The following is a 22,144-nucleotide window of genomic DNA, read 5'->3' as shown; positions in this document are numbered from 1 at the left end:
GAGAGAGAGGCTTGCTAAATTGCTGAGACTGGCTTTGAACTTGTAATCCTCCTTCCTCAGCCTCCTCAGCTGCAGGGTTTGCTGGGATTATGGCTGTGTGCCACTATGCCCGTCATAAGAGCTATGGTCTTTGGAGGTAATTACATCAAGAGGGTGGAGTCTTTACAAATGAGGTCAATACTTTCATATAAGGATCCCCAGACTGCTCTTGTGCCCTCTTCCTGTCTTCTGAGGACACAATGAGAAGATGGTTGTCTGCCAACAAGCTCTTCACCTGAACTTGACCATGCTGGAACCATGATCTTGGCCTGACTTCCAGGCTCAGAACTATGAGAAATAAAGTTCTGTTGTTTGTTTTTATGTCAGCCACTTAGAGGACTTGGTTGTAGTAGCCCAATCGGACTAAGCATATAGATGTGCATGTGTATTCTGCTTTGAATTTGTGACTTGCTGTTTTAATAGTATTAGACTAGTAGGTAGGCAAACACATGTGCCTAAACTCCTAAAAACCCTCTTTTAAATGCAGAATAGAAAGGAGAAGTCAAGGTTATGTTTTATTTAAATTATGATTTTCCATGTAGTTATAAATGATCCCAATAATGTTATCATACAATTATAACAGTGAGGTTGGAAACTAGCTTGAAATCATCCAACTTGTTATTTCCATTCCATTTTATTTCCATTTCAAAAAAAATGAAATTCAGTATGCGCTTAAAGTTTAAACTTGACATAAAAATTATCATATTTTTATGCTGTGTAAAAGATGCTGAAATTTTGCTTATTCAATCCTGCTTTAGACAAACAACAACCATTAATATCACAAATTCAGTTATCTACTGCTGTGGGACTCATTTCTTCACAGCAGATTCACTCTGTTCATTTAATTAAACTTGCAATAATTCAACTCTGCATCTTTTGCACCTTAAATGTCTGAATCTCACATATATATATATTTGATCAAAACTGTGAAGCTTCAGATTGAGTCCTTTGGGATTATTGAAAATGTCTATCATGTAACCTAAATGTCAAAGGCCACTCTTATCTAAAATCAGAGTTTCTATGAAAATATTCACTTCATTTTTATTGATACATAAATATTTTGTTTTTATCTTACATTACAACTCAGTTGTAGTGTAAACTAAATAAGTTAGATGAGAAATATATCCTGCTGCACCCTGTCTGTTGCCTGGTTGGAGTAGAGCGCTGTCCTCTCACCATCTTCTCTTTGTTTTGCCCTCACAATACTCTCATCAAAAACAGTGCATTCAGGGTAGCTTTTGTGCCTGAATTGTCTTCACTGTGGGACAATGCACAAATGGGTAAGATTCCCTCTCTTCTTCTCATAGTGTAGTTTGAAATTTTGAAGAAAGAGGAAAATAAATAAAGAAAGAAAAAAAACCATATCACAGATGTTCTCTGGCAAATTGATTGTAGAAAAGGACATATATTGAAGACCAGGACCTGGAAAATACTTTCTTAAAGCTATTTACCTTTAGGCCCTTGTCCCTAGTAGGAAGCCTGTGTCCTCAGGTATTCAGACACCATGTTGATGACTAATGCTTTATAAAATAATAGCTCAAAAATGTTTTCTTGGAAATATTTTTCACATTTGCTTTCTAATAATATCTTATACATTTTTGGAAGAAAATTACAGAACATAGTGATTCAAAATAAGCATAGCAGGACTGTAAGCATAGATTTGCTCTTTCTATCTCTCTGATCAGTCTTTTTATGGCTCTCTTCCACTTGAGCTTGTTCATGTGTGCTCACTTGCACACACTTGGACCTGAATGCACATTTTGGTTTGCAACAGAAAACTCAATCGTTATTTACAGTCATTTAGATTAATAAAAGGGTCATTTATGTAATAGGCTCTTTGTTAGGCTCTGTTAAATACTTTTTTAATAATTTTAAAATTCTTTTTGTTGTCAATGGACTTTATTTTTTATTTGTATTTGATGCTGAGAATTGAACCTAATGCCTCACACGTGCTATGCAAGCACTCTACCACTGAGCCACAACCCCAGCTCTAGATATACAATTTTATAATGTGCAATCCCTAATCCAAAGACTATACAGTCTGGAGAGGAGGAGCACTGACATCGGGCTTTGCCACCTTCTGAGCTGCCTCATCTTATGAACTCGAGTGCTAGCTACACAAGTGTGCACAGAGCACCAAAGCTGATGGGAGCTGTGGGCTTCATAGCTGCTCTGTGGGCCCATGGGAGGTTTACAGGCATTTTTCAGTGTGAATAAAATGCTGCTGGACCTGGAAATATAGTGTCTTAATTGTTTTTAACTATTGCACAACGTTTTGCACCAAATTAAAGAAAGGGCCAATGTCAATAGCTCACCCTACGCTATGACCCTACATTTTGGGAAGTTCTGTCTTTGGGATCATGATCTCTTGGATGTGCTCTTCATGAGGGCTGCCTTGGGTAATGAGAATGATAGCATTTAATAGCTATCATTGTGAAAGTTTAAGTAAACATCCAAAGACACAGAGAGATATTATTTCAGCAAGATCTCTAAAAGAAAGTTAAAACTACCTAAAGTTTAGATCCCTAAAAGTTGAGACTGCACTTTCCTAGGACTTGCTTATTTTATATACACATATATTCTCTCTCTCTCTCTCTCTCTCTCTCTCTCTCTCACTGGGGATTGAACCCAGGGTGCTGTACCACTGAGCTATATCCCCATCCCATTTCTTTACTTTTGAAACAGGATCTTGCTAAATTGCTGAGTCTAGCCTTTAACTTAATAAGATTCTCCTGAGTAGCTGGGATGATAGGCATACACAACCGCACCTGGCATTATGATAGGTTTTTAAAAGCACATTCAACATGGAAAGGTAGGCTTGTTGGATTTCTTAAAACAGGTTGTTATCATATAAATTTATTGTCTTTATCTTTTTTTTCAATATGCTTCATGGTCATTAAATCAAACTATTGAACAGGAAAAAAAATATGCCAGTAGAAAATTTAAAAACTATCATTCAACAAACAAAACAAAGATCTAAGTAGAGCTTGTATTTTAAATGTTTTCTGATGCTTTAGTACAAATTAAAGATTCCTTCCTGTAAATTACTAAAAATGTGGCAATGAGGTCCACTTTGTTAATACACTAGAATTTTTATTTGTCAAAATTGAGTCTCAGAAGGCTGCATTGATTCCTCCAAACTTGAAGTTCTTTAATCAGAAAGAAATGTATTGTACAAAGGATGCTTAAAAATAAAAATAGCCATACAAGGCAGCTGGTAGAGCTCTAATGAGATTTCCTCTTCAGACAAATCTTAGCATTCTTGAAGAAGAAGATCAATATTGTTTTGTTTCACTTAGATATTCTGGAAGGTTTCAGAACTGATATTTTTATTATGGAGTCTACTAAGGGTCTCTCAGAACAGGTGACAAGGCAATCTGTAGATTCCCTGATCTATATTAAAATTTATCACGTTCAAAATAGTGGTTTGTGTTCTTCTTAAGCTACAAAGGTGAGACTTTTCTCCACCAACCATATGAATTACTTAGACCCAGTGCAAAAACAAAAGAGATATGCTAATAAGATAGCAAGAAGGGGCTGGGGTTGTGGCTCAGCAATGGAGCGCTTGCCTAGCATGCGTGAGGCCCTAGGTTCGATCCTCAGCACCACATAAAAAAATATAAATAAAATAAAGGTATTGTGTCCAACTACAACTAACAAATAAATATTAAAAAAAAAGATAGCAATAAGCCATAAATCTTGACAAAATTCTAAACATTGCACCCTGGTGAATCTCTACAATTCAAAAAGTCATGTTTAGCTTTTAAATAATAACTTCCCTAGTTACAAAGATCTTATGACAGAGCAATACAGACATGATTAGGGTGAACTTGAACTCTATTGCAAGGGGTCTAGTAGTTACTAAGAACAATTCCTTTGTAGTTATTGTTGCTAATCTATTTTAATTTAAAAAGTTGTGAGGAAAATATTTTCATCTTTGTGATTTTACAGTTTACAATAAGGCTCAAAAGAAACCATTTATTTGGTATTGACTTGAGTTATGAATGAGGATCTGATAGAGAATCTAATTCTGGATGAGACTAGTGCCTGATCCTATGGTCTTACCAGGACTAGACTCCCACAAAAGACTCCAAACAAGATATTTCAGTGCCACACTGATTACTGATATCTAGGGATTCATGGAGAAAAGTCTTGCTAATGTCTTTACTTTCCAATTCACAGTGGTATGTAGGTCTTTAGGATTCACATAATGTAATAGTCACAATTATTTAATAAATTTGAAGTATTTGATTCTGAGAGTTGTCATCAAACCAAACTACAAAACTTTTTGTCTTCCTCCCAACGATGTGTTCTGTGAATGTTTTTGTCATAATTAATAGTTGAGCACTTAAATTTAGAATTTGGAAAATTGCATTTGGAATTGTATGTTAGAATAGGACATTATCTGAACATTTCTCCAAATAGCAATTATAATCATTCATTACTCTTCAAGCAACTAACATTTAATTTTTATTATACTCCATTTGTTCTGTTACAAAGAGCTAAAATCTCTGTTCATTATTGAATTGTTTTTCATTATTAAATCTCTCTGCTGAGACTACACTATATTATTTCATACAATTTCCAGGCTCAAACTGATACAGGAAAAGCAACTAATAAAATATTTTCTCCACATACCTCCTGGAATCTTAAATTGCTTTAGTCCACACTATTCAGACTAAAACTGCAATATAAATGTTACATTGGTGTATATTCTCTGAAGTATTTTACTAATTGTTATTCTCATTCTAAAAAAAAAATCTAACAAAATTAGCATATTAATGGAATCTATTAAATAGGATCTGATTTATTAGATTTTTAAAAAAAGTGTTGGTTGAACAAGAACTTTGGTATTTTGCTTACTAACTTCTCCTTCATAGAGAAGTCTATATTTTCATATCATATTGATTTGATTTTGGAGCTATGTACAGCAGAACATCCTTAACCTGTGGGGGAAAAATTGCTAGTTCACTCACATAACATTAGTTTTACCTAGAGATTCTGCTAGTTTCTAATATGTTTAACAAATGTGTATATTTCATTTCAGAATTAAGCTTTCATTTTTATTGCAAAATATATTGATAGTAGTAGCTATTAGTTTTTAATAAAACATTGGTTTGGTAGATCAAAGCAATGTTCAAAAGAATATTTTTTAAAAAAATCAAATCAACAGCTAAAATATCAGTGCACACAGGTGATTCAAAGCACTCTCTGTGGTTTCCAGAATCACCATGAGTACCTAAGCCACACCCTAGGTGCTCCTCCCATCTTATCTGGGTTCAGGCTCAGAACGGACACCTTTTAAAAGTTCTACAGGTAATTCTCATGTTGCAGCCAGGTTTGAGAACAATGGGTTCAGATTAAAGTCAAAGATGAATCAAGATGGTAGAATGAGATGATCATTATTATACAAAGTACAGGTATGAAGACAGAAAGTGGTGTGAAAATACTATGTATACAACCAGAGATATGAAAAATTGTGCTCTATAAGTGTAATAAGAATTGTAATGCTTTCTCTGTCATATAAAAATAAAGAAAGAAAGAAAGAAAGAAAGAAAGAAAGAAAGAAAGAAAGAAAGAAAGAAAGAAAGAAAGAAAGAAAGAACAACTCCTGAATCCTTGAAGAAAATAAAAACCAATATATTCCCTGGATTTTAAAATCAGAGTATTAATAAGGCACCTAATTTCTAATGCATGGTGATTTTCCCATATCACAGTCACCTAATTTATTTATTTGTTTACATTAACAATTAGTTTCCATGGGAGAACATTTGTACACTGTTTAATAAGATGTTTATTGTATAAATATTTGACAAGGGATGTTTATTGACAAAGGACTCACAGAACCTGTAATAAATGTCAAAAAACCCCATAATTTGACAATTTTTATATATATTTTTATATACATACAAGGTAAACTAAATAAACACCCCAATATTTTGACTCTTAATGTAAAGTGGTAGTAGAAGAGTTATGGGATAGGCATGGATGGAATAAATGGATGGTATTTGCCCTTTCCAAAAAAAGAAATGGGTTTTAGTTATAATGGTAAAGGTTTGGTTATCAAATCAGAAGTCCAAAATTGTCTATCCACAGGAATGGCGCTCCCCTGACTCCTTGGAGTAAGCATAATGCAGGATATTTAACAAAAATTGTAACGTGAACAAGAGGCAAGGTCTGTTCATGAGCCTGCTTTTCTGGGACTCTGCAGAAGGAAGAAAAATGAGAGCAGAGGAGGACCTAGTTCAAAACTCATTGATAAGGGAAAGAAGAACTTTCTTACTATATAAATCATGAGAGATATAACGAGCAAGATTTTAAAGTGCCTAGATTGTAAAATGTGATAAAAGAAAACTCTACATTTTGATAAGGCACCAAAAGGAGAAATCTAACCTAAACGGTTAAAAAAATAACAAGAGTAAATATTTGAGATATTTTGTGTGCGAGCTGAAGTAACAGTGTGAATATGAACTCAAAAGAAAATCTACAAGCATGTTGTTAAAACAGGTAGGAAAATATATTTAGGACAAAATCACATCATCTTAAAAATATTGAAAAAAATATAAAAATGACCAAAATGTTATAGGCATCTGAAAATAAATTACTGATACTGAGTAAATTCTCTCTGGGTTTACACATAAAAAATACAGAGAGATTAAAGTTGTTAGTTAAAACCAAAATTATATGGAAGAAGCAAAATTGATTCAAGGGAAGTCCTATTGATTTCCCAAAGTAGAGTGCATAATAAATTTATTTTTCAAAATTCGGAAATATAATATGAACCAAATTCTCTTATAAAAGACTAATTTGCAGTTTGAAAAACTCTATCTAGTTCTAGAGAAATTTCATGTACAACATGTGATACAAAGATTAACCATAGCTAATTTATCCAAAGAATATTTTAGGCATCCATGTAGAGAAAAGAAATTTGAGAGAAAAGGAAAACAGCCTTCTGATGTCTTCCCTGCAGAATCCAATGCCCAGTATTAGAGTTATTATCTACCCAATTCTGGAAAGAAAACATAGTGGGACAATTACCACAACCAGCAAGCTGCATCGCCACCATAAAACAGGGTTCCCAAGAGTGGAAGAACTCAGAGAGACCAGAACTCCTCCACAGGAAAGTCACCTGATTAAAAATTTTTTAAAATGTAGGAAGCATTTAACATTGAAAAACCAAAGAAAAGGAAGAAAAGAAATGCTGAATCAAAAATGTTTATGAACACCAATGTCTTGTCTAAATTATTGAAACCCTTTTGATCAATCCTGCAAATCTTCCACACATCAATATATAAATTTGCATTCCTTCAAAATTTTGTCATAATTAACAAGAAGTAGAATGATTCAGTCTTTCATAGGAAGAAGTCAATATCTACTGCCTATAATTGAAATTTATGAGTAAAATATAATCATCTCAAACACTTAATATATGATTTTGTTTCCTAAAATTTATATGTATTTTTAGAAACACATCTTTTGGTGAATAAATATTAAAATATTAGCAATTTTTGTTCAACCATATGAAGTAAAACATTTTAATTTAAGAGTATAAAGATACATTTTTTTCTTTCTATAGGCACATAAAAAGATGACTAGTCATCTTTTCATGTGTGAGATACTGCAAGAAAGTTTAGAGGTAAAATGATCCGGTTATGGGAGTCTTAACCTAATCCTAAAATATTAATCCCCGGATAGAGATTTCCTGGGTGGTAACTGTAGGCAGTAGGGTATGGCTGTCTCTCTCTGCTTCCTGGTTCCAAGTCCTGAGCTGCCTTCCTCCTCCACACCTTTCTGCCATGATGTTTTATCTCACCTCTTGCCTAGAGCAATGGAGTCAGCTGTCTATAGATTGATCCCTCTGAAACTGTGAGCCCAACTAAACATTTCCTCCTCAAAAATTGTTTTTATCAGGTCTTTTGGTCATGGTGATGAAAAAGCTGACTAAACAACTATTCCCTGAAGTGTCAGTTTCTCTGCCTTCTCTACTTCGGGAGGTGATTGCTGCTGCTTCCTGTGTGTGTGTGTGTGTGTGTGTGTGTGTGTGTGTGTGTGTAATGATTTATAGAAAGACCTAGGAGGAAGTTTTCCTTAAGCTTAGCCTCTCAAGTATCAGTTATTCTTCTCTCACATCGCCTCAAGAACAAGCTTGTAAGTCATTTCTCAACAGATTACCCACTCACAAGAGAGTTGCTTTCATAATGCTTTTTAATTTCAGGTCAATTAAATTTAAATACACACAAATTGATTATGGGAATACAGGTGATGATAGATAGGATGAAGATGAGGTACTTGGCTCTGAAGAGAAGGTAACATTCAATAATACATTTTTGCATAGAACAATAGAAAAAGAATCCTTCAAGAAAGCTTTTAAGGGTACTGCTTTTCTCATCTGTCATTGTAATAAGAACTCAGAGTAGTATGGTCCTTTTGACCAAACTAGTGGAACCAGATAACATAGTTTTTTTTTTTTTTAGATAGAATGTAAATAAACTCTGAAGAAATATATTGTATATCTTAAGTAACTCCATAGTACTTTTTTATGCATAAACATGGGGGTAGATATAACAGAAATGGACACATATGGTGTCAAATACATGTCACTGAGCATGACTGGAATAGTACTACCTTAGAAAACTCCAGTTTTTGTGGTATTGAGGATCAAACTTGAGGTCTCATGCATGCCAGGCAAGCACTCTACCACTGAGCTATATCGCCAGCACACTTTGGAAAGCTAGTTTTGTTTGTTTGTTTGCTTTCAAACTTCATTTTGCCATTAACTAAGATCTCCACGCAGCAGTTATGCCCCACCCCCACCTGCTCACATCTCACCTCCTGCTCTCCTTCCCCCCTGTGCCTGCCGCACTGGCTTTCTTCTAGGTTTTTAAGCATGTGACTCCTCTCTTTGATTTACTTTGTCTGTTCCCATGGTCTTGAGTGTTCTTACCCTTTATCTTCCCATGGTGGGCTTCCTTTTGTGAGTCAACCATCCTGTTGACTTCCTCAGAGAGATCTTCCTTTGAACTGCTGATTTAGAGAGTGACTCAATCCCTATCCCAAAGCTCATTTTATTTCTCTGCAAAGCTCTTGCTTTCACAGGAAATGGTCTAGTATAAACATATTTACTTCTCATCTCCCCTCACTTCAATGCAAGACCACTAAAACTTGATATTTTGATTGTCAGATTCCTAACACGTCAAAAGATTCAATAAATATTTGCTGCATGAGTGAATGAAATGAACTTTCAGCTGTGTGACCCAAGTCAACTCTTCAAATCAAATTGTTTAGAAAAGAAATATCTAGAAATAGGAATATGCTTACTCATTCTATAAGGTTTTTAGGTATAAACCAGTTAAATATTGAAAGACATTTTCTCAAAACATGATTATAGGATTTAGAGTAGTTGACTCCTGGACTTTCTTTTGCATAGTATATAATAAACTGTTCAGATTTTGGATAAGGCTATATATTAATTTGTGATGATAAAATGGTATTGGGATATGAAGGGGGCTGCTTGTCCTTCTATTTTATATTGAGGGATATGGTTGTGAATCAAGGGTATGAAGCTTTCAGGTTTTCCTGTAAAATATCGTCAGTATCCTATTGTTAAGATGCCAACTTTGCAGAATTGGTCATATCGGACAAGTTCTGAATGAGCATCTGTGGCCCAGGATTATCCTGAGTTCGACCAGCATGACACATGTGGTTTCTTGGCCATGAGTCTACATCCCAGGAAGACACCTTAAAAGCCATAAGTCCCCCTTGTTACTTTCAAAATCGTTGAAGAATTATTGAGGTGCAGACCAAAATCACCAAGACAGTCATGCCTAATGTCCACCTGCACACCTTGAGGCCATTGGACTTAGAAACCCAATATTGTAATTTACCTTGCATAAAACTTGCATAGTGAACTAAATGGATGTGATAGAGAACCAATAGTTGGCTTTGTCAACAGCATGATGCTATGTTAGACAAAACAAAGCTACCTACAGCAAGTTTAAAAATAATTATAGCCCACCATTCAATGCTGCCTATAAATTCTTCTAGAGGCAGACACCTTTCTCAACTGCTATATTGACTCTGAAATTTTTAAATTTTATATATATATATATATATATATATATATATAATATGACAGGATATAATGGTACTTATGCACATTAAGATTCTTAAGTTTTATGGTACATCAGTGCAGAAGAAGGGATAAAGTATAATAAATTGCAGATGATAACAGAATTCCTAGGTAAGAAAAAATTATCTCAAAGTTGGAAAGGTGAATGATATATATTTCCTATATACACAGGAGAATAGACCCACCCAAGATTTAGGAAAATATGCTTTTCAGTTCACTACATGCTCTGGATTAAATATCTCATATTGGGTTTAGTTAAATTTTAACTTTTTTATTTTTGTTTAGTACAGATCCAAATAATTTCAGCTGATAGAATAGATGACTCAAGAGGTGAAATTCATTGCCCTTTTTATATTATTCAGTTTTTTAAAACTAAAAATTCAGCTCTTTTAACTTAATATTCTTTTAATAATAAATACTTCATAATGTGCCTCTTGTTTATAAATAACATGTTTCTCAAATACTAATGTTTTTCATGTTAAAAAATCAGTTAAATGAAATATTTCCTTTTATTCAGCTTATGTTTTTGATGAATTTGGAAAGCTGTACTTTTAACAACCCTAAATCCATACTCCAAATCAACAGTACCTTTTATGTTCTACTCCCTAAACAGCTTTCTGTTCAAACAAATCCAATGCTTTATACACGTTGTTACCACCTTAAAATACCCTTGTCTCTGGTATACAGCTCAAGCCTTTTGCAGAAGAATTCTGGTCCAGAAAACTTAACCTCTGTCTGCATCACCAGCATCTGTATTTCTATATCTGGGCACCGCCTTCTTGGTTGTCAATCATTATTTTGAATAGGTCCAGCTTTTTTATGAAGTCTTTCAACTTTTGTGGAATGTCTTTCTTTTAGATATCAGGTTAACTTCATGTCATCTTTCCAAAAATCTCAAATTCAATTTAAAAATTAATTTCTATACTTCACCATATCCCAGGTAATATTGGTTTTCCATTACAGTTCCCAAATTCAAACTCCATAGCTCTTTCCATGTACCTGATATTCTGTATTGCACAAATCTGCTTGTATTCTTTCTCCATTCCCAGTCTCCACACTTCTTAAGGGAGGGTCTGTGCCTGATATAGCTTTGCATGTCAGCAATTCTGTAGCCGACTTCTCTGATGTGCAGAAAGTGCCTGACACCTGCCTGATTGCTAAAAACTAGACTACTGGAAGTTACTGTTTAGGGAGACATTTGTGTGACCTAACATCATAGGCTAAAAAAGACCTAACATCATAGGCTAAAAGTGGATAGGATTTTAGATTTCACCTGGTTTTAGGGTTCCTAAAAAAATTTGGAGTGAGCAAATAAACCACTAATATTCTTCATTTTAGATGTTAAGAATGAAAGATAAAAATATCCCTTTTTCCTGGTTGAGAAGAACTGAATGACCCAAACCTCTTATTTTATATGTGATTGAGGCCTAGAAATAAAGCTAATTGTCTACTATTATATAATTTTGTGATGCATGTGGGACTATTTCTTTTGTCTTAAATCACACACTAGTGTTTTTAGAACCAGTGCCCCAGGACCTGAAGTCCAGTTTTACTCTGATGATGAATTAGCTTTGCCTTTAGGGATCAGCATTTACAGACAGGCTGCATCTGAGCAGAGGGAGATGACCGCTCAGAGCACATTGCTTTTTCACTGTCCCCAAAGACATTCTGACCTTTTAATTTCAGTTCCTTCACTCTGCGATGTACCATATCCCCTTCAGAGTAACATCATGCTTCATTTCAGTTTTCTTCAGAGACAGAGTAACATTACAGCATTCAGCTTTTACTAATAATTTGACCTTTCAATTCAGCAATGCTCATACTGGTACAATGTGAGATTTTTTTTTTTTAAGAAAGAAAAAGAAAAGACTATATATATATATATATATATATATAGTATTATGCTATTAGTTAGGAATTCCAGACAATTTACTAGTAGAACATACCATCAGGAAATCTAATGAAGTCTATTTTCTTTGTGTGTGTGTATTCGGAACTACAAAACATTTTCTATTTATTTTTAGGCAAACAATGACTACATTTTATAAGTTCAAACATAATTGGTAAATGTAAACAGGCTATAAGAAAATGGTGTGAGGGACAGACAGTTATAATAGTCTTAAAAAATGAAGTGTAGGGAAAAGGCCATGATTTACGCACACACAAAAAAATTCTAATGTTTGTAGACCTGAAAGCAATTCATGATGAAATGATTTTTTTTAAAATAATGAAATATTCTTTGGAAATACATGACACAAAATTTAAATATTTGCCTAAGTCTTGAAAAGAATAAAACATATACCAGTGGCTAATATGTGGACTGATTTTCCTTTGAGAAACAGAAATGGAGGACAACATGTTTAAAAGAAATAGAGACAGATTTCCAATGACAGTATACCATTCTTCAATAAAAATTCAGACCATTTTAATTCATTTTTATTCTCTCTTACTCCTGGACTCAACCTTTTTTCTCTACCAGTAATTTTTTTTAACTGTTCAAGAGTGGTGTTTATTGCTGCCAGTGTCTTTCCAGAGTAAAGGAAAGAAGGGGATCAAGAAACAGCCATTATTTTATAAGGTATATAATGAAAGATTTCATGGTTATAAATATATTCATCTGTAAACTACTTTATTCTGTGAACATAAAATACTAAAATCAAGTTATATGAGAATATAGCATTCATACACTGTAATGTAACTAGATTTGGTAGATTTGTAAACAAGATTATTTTTAAAGTCATATTGACTTCATTGATTTTCATAAGAGTGCTCTCTGTTCTAGGTAATGGACTTTTTATTGTGATTTACTAATAAACAGCTGGAATTCCTTAGGGCCTTTCTTTTTTTTTTCCCTGTAGTGACAGAAGCTAAAGGCTGAAATGTGTCACCATTAACCTTGGGACTATTGGATTTTTTTAGTTTGTATTTCAACTATCTTTTACTTAATGATGTCTGCATGGTTATAATATTTATCTAATAACACATGAGAGAATTCTGTAAGTACTATATTTCAGCACTCAAAGAGGCTTTTTAACAAAATAGAAGAAACACTTTTTATGTTTTCATGATAAGTTCAGTACTTATTTTTTTTTCCTGAAAAACAAATGTCCACATTATTATTTCACCTGTACTTTAACATGTATGCACACAAACCCTCAAATGTACACACATTCTGACTGCAAAAGCCCTAGCGATTGCTGAGTTGTTCTTCTGTTCTTTTTCCTGTGGTCACAGCCTCATGAAAATCAGCAACCCCTTCACTCACTAGGAAGCTCCTGCATCTTCCAGATGACACCTACCTGTTGAAGGCCTATTTGTGTACCTTCAATTAAGCTTCTACATAATTGAAGATCCCAATTTTGAACGGGTTTATAAAATACATATTGTGGTGGATTTATTAGGAAAAACATATGGTAAATCTCCTTGAAAAATAAAATGGCAAAACCTCACATTTTTCATGGGACTAGAACATGTTTTCAAAATGTGAGCTCTGAAGTCCCATGTTGATTTCAGGCAGCTTCATGGAATGAATTATTATAAAAGGAATTTGACCCTTTCTATCTGTTTCTATGAAGCGCAATCTATGCCATTTGTCCCTATAAGGAAGAACAGAAAAAAATGGAAATATATGACTATCTATCTGTGGGCTCTCACAGGTACATTTCGATTCCAGACTTAAAGGTGTATGTCTCTGTAAAGGTTATTTAACTTTCCAAATGAGGGATGTTGGAGAAGATACATTATCATTTTCATCATCTGTGAAATGTAGATAATAACAATATCTTCCTCACTGCTGTATGAGGATTAAATTATATCCCATATGCAAAATATATCAAAAGTGGTTGGTATATAGTAAGAGAGATGTTAGTATTTACTTCTTATTATGCAATTATGGTCCCCTATATTCCTGAGACTTAGGGAACATGTAAACTACTTAGTAAAGGGGACTTTGTGTTAGGGTTTAGATGACAATCCTTGAGATGGAGATTTTCCGGGTATATCCTCACAGGCTTAGTCTAAGCATGTGAGCACTTCAAAACCAAAGAGAGATGGAAGAATATGTCTGAGAGATGAAACAGAGAAGGAGGAGAGAACGAAACAAGAGAGAAGCTGAACCCCCAGTTGCTTGCTTTGAAAATAAAAGAGGGACCAAAAGTGAAGGGTTCTCCATACTGCTTTCCATATTGGTTGCACCAATTTGAAGTCCCACCAGCAATGTTTGAGTGTGCCTTTTCCCCCACATCCTCGCCAACACTTATTATTGTTTGTATTCTTCATAGCTGCCTTTATGACTGGAGTGAGGTGAAATCTTAGAACAGATTATATTCCATGCTTTTATAATTTTGCCAAGATGAATCCTAATGTTATGTATAACTGAAAACACCAATAAAATGCAATCATCATCATAATCATCACCTAAATAAATAAAAGAAAAAAAGAAAATAGAGATTTTAATAATGACAACAGTGAGAATTGAATCATGCCTATAATCTGAATGGATAAGGAAATAGATTCTCCTTCCAAAGGAAAAGGATCTGGAAAGGATGCAGAAGCGATGGCTTCCTGATATCAGATCTCATTTCCCAATGAGATCTGTATCATACTTGTACACTAAATGATTGCTTTTTATAACACTAAGCTGCGATAATTTGCCTTCGAATCAATAAAAACTGATAGAATTGCTATGATCATTATCTTTCTGAGCTTTTCAGTTTCATCATTAGCAATTTGAATAAACAACTGTTGCTACAAAATGCTCAACAAAAGTCACTATATTTCCAGGAACAGACCAATATCCAAATATTCCAAATATTTGCTATAAAAACCTGAGTTTTCTAGTATGAATTCAAATTTCATAAGATCAGGAAGATGTCTGCGATTAGTGGTATTGGTTTTGTGCTGTTCGCTTACATTATTAGGAGCCTCTTAAAAGAGTCAATATCCTCTTGTCTTTTAAGATTATTCCTATTAACTATAATTTTCTAATCTTTACTTTGTATATGGAGAAGTTAGAAGAAAGATAGATTTTATACTAGATATTTGGAGAACATACAAAAATTTTCTAGAAAATAAAGTTGTACTGTTACTTACATGCAGAAGCACAGTGCTAGAATAAAGTGGACTATAATACATACTTAAGGCCACTTTAGAACAAATGGAGTTGGTTTCCATGGAGTTCACACAACATCAATTACATTCATATAAAAATTTTTCCATGAGATCTTTCTGAACTCACTGGTTTGAGGCATCCATTAAAATGTCAGTTTCCAAGTTTATCTGAAAATCAAAAGGTAGAAAAAGAGAGAAGTTCCTTAAATTTCAAAATATATTGTATTAAACAATAGAATTGGGCCATAACCACATATTATCTGCCAAAATATGCCATCATTGTCAGAGAATACTGAAGCTGGAGTCATTCCCAGATCAGTACACAAAAGCCTCTCTTAACTTCTAAGAGTCAATTTCAATTTCAATGTTATGTTTATTTACTGGATATTCTCTGCAAGTGAAGGACAAGTGTACCAAAATTACCAAGGTATATCAGCTTGTGTATGGAAACTTCTTTCTTATGTACTTGGGGATAAAATAAAAATATATACCTCATATTACCACAGAACCTTTTAAAAATGGTTTTAGTTTTATTTTTTTTGGAGAGGTGGAGTGGAAATGGACTTAAATGAAATTACTTGTAATTTTTGAGCCATTTAAGTGACATTTCCAATCATAGAAAAGATTGTTTTAAAAAAATGGTTTCATAAAATCTCAAAAGATACAATGAAATTGTCTAAGTAGAATGTTTTTCAGTCGAGTTTAATTTCTAAGTCCAAAAATGTATAAGCACCAATATGCTTTAATATGTTTTGAAGGGTTGATAAAAAAATATGACATTATAGAAGGTTGGCACAGAGAGCAACTGAATAGAGATTAGGAAAAATAACGATATGTACATTTTTGTGAAATTAATAAATCCCAGCTGTGACTGTGGACATGTATAAAATCTGCATATTTATTCCTAGCTTACAACTCATGGATGCTTTGAATCCCACACAAACATTTCGCAAATTAACCCCAATATCCAGCAGTGTCTCACTACAGTTAGCACATCTCCAATCTTCAATTATTGTTTGTGAATAATTTGTCACAGGTCACAACCCTTACTCTAGCCCCTTGATGGATAATTAAAATTAGTGCTTGCATGTTATTTACCTCCAAACCTTTTTATTCCCCTGTAAGCTGTTTGATATTTTTATAGAAACAGCTGTGAACATCGTTCCTGTTTCAAATGAGTGAAAATTCATTCCCCAATATAAAATCTTTTATGATGATCACTTTAAACACAAGCAAAACTTCACAGGTGAGAAATTCACTACTACATATTGAAATTCTCATAGAGTCATCTAGAGAGGAACTGATATTTAATTCTCTTATAAGAGTGGTCAATACAACAATGTTACTAGATTGGCACAAGCAAAAGAAGGCTGTATTCAAAAGAAAAGGGATTCATTAACAACTCTTAGCCATATATCTGAGAACAGGAGTAGTGCTCATTTAAAGTGCTTTGTCTATGGGTTGAAAGAAACTTACCTTATTTTACTTTGATATAAAATAGTGAAATGTAAGAACATTCCTAAATTAGAAGTCCAATAAAAAGCAACTTTGTATTTAAAAAATCAGAAAAATCCAGCATGTACTCTTTCCAAGCCAATCCCACTTGAATTGTGTAGACAGATAGACCATCTTCCAGGACTTAAAATATTGCCACTCAACCACATACAATTCTGAAGATCCATGTTGTGTGTTTTCTTTTAAGGTAACCAATTCCAATTAAAAATTGTATATATTTTTGAGAGTTTGGGAAAATATGTATAAATATAATTCATTTTTATTATTTAATTTCTTTTTTAAATTCCCCAGTCACTAAATATATTATTAATGTTTTGTAAATGATGTTGTTCCTTTCATGTTTTGTAGATACCAAGATTTTGATTTTAGAATAGTTCCATGTCCCTTATAGTAACATTTTTATAGCTGGACTCATGATAATTCAACATTTTCAAGCTAGTATTAATTGGGAGAGAGAGAGAGAGAGAGAGAGAGAGAGAGAGTATGTTTATGCACATTCTGCTGAGAATCAAACACTCAACCACAGGTATGCTAGGCAAACACTCAGCTACTGAGTTACATTTCTTGCACATTAATAGAGTTTTTGACAATTTCTCATTTGTTAGTTTCATTATTTTCTTATACAGGGTCAAGGCTGAAACAGAATTGGAACCAAACATCATTCATAATTGTGTTTTACTAAAATTGTTTCACTCACCCTAATTAGTCAAATGAAATCTGAAAATTTCATTGCCAAATAAAGTCGTTTCTATGCATTGAAATATGAGTACATGCAAATGCCAAGAATGAAGTCCAAATGAAAGTTCTCTATTATGTTTTCCTCCATAGTCTTAATTTTACAATAAAATAGCAATATCTGAATTGAATGCATAGTTATTATTTTTAGTATCACCATGTTATTTACCTTTTAAATAAATGCCATCTTAGAGAGTAAAATGAATACAATAAAATAATAACATAGAATTTCATTTTTAACAACTTTTAGCAACTGACATATCATCCAGAGAGACAATTAATAAAGAAACATTGCACTTTAACTAAACTTTAGATCAAATGGGCCTAACAGGTGCATTCAGAATATTGCATCTCACAGTAGCAAAAGACATATTCTTCTCAAGTCCCCAAGACATTGTCCAAAATAAACAAATTGTTAGGCCACAAAATTAATCTTAAAAAATTTAAGAAGATTAATAATATTAAGCATATCTTCCAAACACAATGATATGAAAGTAGAAATCAAATAACATGAGAAGGTCTGAAAAAAGTTTAAATATGCAGAATTTAAATGACATTTTCTTAAAAAAAATCAATGAGTAAAAGAAAAACTAAAAAGGAAATTTTTAAGATATCTTGAGAAAAATGGAAGCAGACCACGCCAAATTGACAGAACGTAGAAAAACAAGTTCTGAGAGGGAGGTTTACAGCAGTAAAATTGTACATTAAAAAAGAAGAAAGATCTCAAATAAATACTACAATATTAAAATAAGAGAAAGAACCTGAGTTTAGTGGCAGGAAAGGAAAAAAAAGTAATTTAAATGATCACCAAAATTAAGGGTTGAGTTACAGATAAAGAAAATTGACAAATCTTTCACTAGACTGAGAAAAAAAAAATAACGAAGTCTCAAATAAATAAGATCAGAATTGAAAAGAGTAGACATTACAACTTCTGTGGTACATTATATACTACAGAAATATAAGGTATCATGGTGACACATGTCTGTAATTCTACCAACTGGGAATCTGAGGCTGGAGGACTGCAAGTTCCATGTCAGCCTCAGTCACTTACTGAGGACTCAAGGACTTTAATGATTCCCTACCTCAAAATAAAAAATAAAAAAGGGCTGTCGAGGTAGCTCACTGGTAATGCAACTTGAGTTCAATCCCCAGTGGCATCCCAACCCTACACACACGCACATACATACACACACACACACAATAAATAAATAAAGGATCATAACAGTCTGATATGAACAGTTATATGCAAATTGGATTATCTAAAAGAAATGAGTAATTTTCTAGAAACTTGGAACCTAATGGGACAGGGCTATATTAAAAAAAAATCTCTGAACTAATCATTAATAAGGAGATTGAATTAGTAATCAAATATCCCAACAAGGTAAAGCATAGGACCTAATTAGACTTCATGTTTGAATTCTACCAAGCATGTGAAGAACTAGTAACCAAACTCAAACTTTCAAAACACCAAATAGAAGGAAATATTTCCAAAAGAATTTCACAAGTCTAACATTACTTATCATGATGGAAGTTATACCAGAACACAATTAAATTTAGAGCAATATTTGTGATCAACATAGATGCAAAAAGTTTCAACAAAACACTAACCAACAAAAATTCATAGCATATTAAAAGGATCATTCATCATGATCAACTGAGATTTTATTCTTAGAATAAAATGGTTCAATATACCCAAATCAATAGAAGTGATACACCACATTAACAGAATGAAGGACAAAATCTGCATACGCATCTCCATAGATTCAGAAAAAAATCTGACAAAACTTGCATCTTCTCCCAAGGAGCACTCAAAAAGCTAAATGTAGAAGAAATCTAACTCAACCCAAAAAGGCCAAGTAGCACAAGCTCACAACAGCATTATACTTTGTCGTGTTACTCACAACTAAAACACTCAGGGTCACTCCAGGTTAACTGGGCTGCACGAAATAATCACGAAAGAGACAGGGATACCTTTTTCTTTGGGTCCTGTGATGGCTCCTCTGAGCTTAGGGGTCCATGAAAAGAAAGAGAGACAGAGTACACGTGCTGAACCCTTTTATTGAGGATAAGCTATTCAAATGAGGCAAGGGGTCAGGTTTTGGGGGGTTGAGTCTAACTTCATGTTTTCTGCTAACAGCAGATTGACTGACATCTAGGAAGGCCACATCGAAAGGCAGAGCAAGAAAAGGGGACACACAAAGGGAGCTTCCATGGAACATTCTATCCCAAACAGGGAAAAGGAGTAGGATTACAAAAGAATAGATGAGTGTAGTTCAACCCCAGGGGTATGCCTACTCAGAAGACCGGCCTTGCTATCCAAGTGAGGGGGAAAAGACAGAGTCACCAGTCATGGCACTACTATGCCAGACTCAGTGATCTTTCAGATCCCCAAGGTACATCAGGACTGGAAGGTGTGGTAACTCAAAGTGGCTCCCCAGAATGCTAAATGGTGAAAAGTTGAAAATCTTTTCTCTAAGATCATGAGCAAAACAAGGATGTCCATTTTTGCATCTTCTCTTTAAGCTGATATTGGAAGTTCTAGAGAGAACAATTGGGCAGGAAAAACAAATAAAAGATATCCCAATAAGAAAAGAGAAAGTTAATTTTTTTTCTGATTGAAGATGACATGCTCTTATATGTAGAAAATCTTAGACTTTCGAAAAAAAGTTAAAACTAATCCACAAATTCAGAAAAGTCACAGGATATAAAATAAACATGCAATAATCTTGCTATGTATTATTAGTGATCTATATTAAAAATGAATCAAGAAAACAATTCCATTTATGATAGTTAAAAATAAGGCAACCTGGGAATAAATTTAAGCAAACAGGTGAAAGTTCCGTTCATTAAAAACTCTAAAACATTGATTAAAAAAATAAAGAAAAAAAAAGAAATGTCATGGATTAAAAGAATTACTATTGTCAAATTATCTATATGACCCAAGGTGATCTATAGAGTCAATATAATCCTTCTGAGAATGTCTATGACATTTTTTCATAGAAATAGAAAAGTCATTCTAAAATTCATATGAAAGGACAAAAGACACCAAAAAGCCAAAGAAATATTATGGAAAGAGTAAATACTGGAGGCATCACACTACCTGATTCTGAAATATAATTACAAAGTTACAGTGATCAAGACAGCACTGGCATAAAAATAGACACATAAAGAATAGAAATATGTATGTGTGGGGCTGGGGTTGTAACTCAGTGGCTAAGTCCTTGCCTAGCATGGGTGAGGCACTGAGTTCAATCCTCAGCATCATATGAAAAATAAATAAATAAAACAAAGATTAAAAAGAAAAAGAAATGTGTGTGTGTGCATGAAATATATTTATATACCCACATATTAGTATTTTTCTTTTCAAGAAAGCATTATTCAAAACATCCAAGATCCAGATAAGAATAGCCAAGATACAGAATTATTTTTTCAATCATGAAACCAAGAGCACATATAGGGGAAAAGACAGTTTGTTTTCTTTTTAAATAAAAAATGTTGGGGAAGCTAGATAACCATATGTAGAGGGAATAAATTAAATCCTTATCTCACAACAGACATAATAACCAAATAAAAATAGACTAAAATCTGAAATGGAACACCTAAAACCATAAAACTACTAGAAAAAAGCACAATGGAAATTTCCATGACACTGGTCCTGATAATGATTTTCTTCTCATATGACCCTAAGAACACAGAAGACAATAAAAGTAAGTAAATGGGATTACATCAAACTTAGAAGTTTCTGACTATCAAAGGAAGCAATCAATAGAGTCAAGTCCATCCTAGAGAATTGGAGAAAATACTTGCACACAATATATCTGACAATGAGTTAAAATATTAAAAATATAGGGAACTCTAACAACTCAATAGTCAGAAAAGACATAACTAAAAGAAAATACATAGATATCTCTCTAAAGAAGACTTATGAATGGCCCACAGGTATATGAAAAAAAAATGTTCAACAACTACCAAGAAGATACAAATTAAATCCAATGAGATATCACCTCACAAATGTTAGAAAGACTACAATCAACAAGACGGAGGATTGAAAAGTATTGCTGAGAATGTGTAAAAAATGAGAAATTTTGTGTACTGTTTGTGGGAATATAAGTTGATAACAGCCATTATGGAAAACAGTGTGGGGATTCTTCAAAGAATTTTTTTTAAATAAATGACTATATTATTATAAGACCCAGAAATTTCACTTCCGGATATATTTCATGGTAAAAAGAAATCAGTATATTGAAGAAAGACTTGCTTTCTTCCATTCATTGCAGCATTACTCAGAATAGACAAGTAGACAAGATAGAGAATTGACCTAACTGTTCCTCAATGGATGAGTGAATAAATAAATGTGGCAAATACAATGACATACTAGTCAGTCTTTAAAAAAAAAAAACACAAAAACAAATCCTGAAATTTTTAACAACATGGATGGACTTGCAGGACACTGCTAAGAAAATAAAGTAAGGCACAGAAAAACAAACACTGAATGATCTCACTTACACATGGAATCTAGAAACACTGAACTCAAAATCAGAGCAATGGTGGTCACACATGTCTGGAGCATGACACTGACAGGTTAAATAAAGGCAATTCAGTTAGGTGCTAATTATA

The 22,144-nt window shown here is 33.4% G+C and overlaps 1 long non-coding RNA gene across 2 annotated transcripts in view; it reads right to left on the bottom strand.

Moving 5' to 3' along the window:
• Window positions 1-22,144, bottom strand: part of LOC125613558 — a 112,693-nt gene that overhangs the window by 56,950 nt on the left and 33,599 nt on the right. The window contains exon 2 of one of the 2 annotated variants that reach the window (XR_007344109.1): window positions 15,405-15,445. This is a non-coding gene — a long non-coding RNA (uncharacterized LOC125613558). Of the gene's footprint in view, window positions 1-15,259; window positions 15,446-22,144 lie in introns of both variants that reach the window. The other variant, XR_007344108.1, reaches the window with a different exon arrangement.

This window comes from Marmota marmota, unplaced genomic scaffold (assembly GCF_001458135.2).
Source record: "Marmota marmota marmota unplaced genomic scaffold, marMar, whole genome shotgun sequence".
NCBI lineage: Eukaryota > Metazoa > Chordata > Mammalia > Rodentia > Sciuridae > Marmota > Marmota marmota.
Note: the sequence above shows the minus strand (reverse complement) of the source record. Positions and strands in the feature narration are given on the sequence as shown.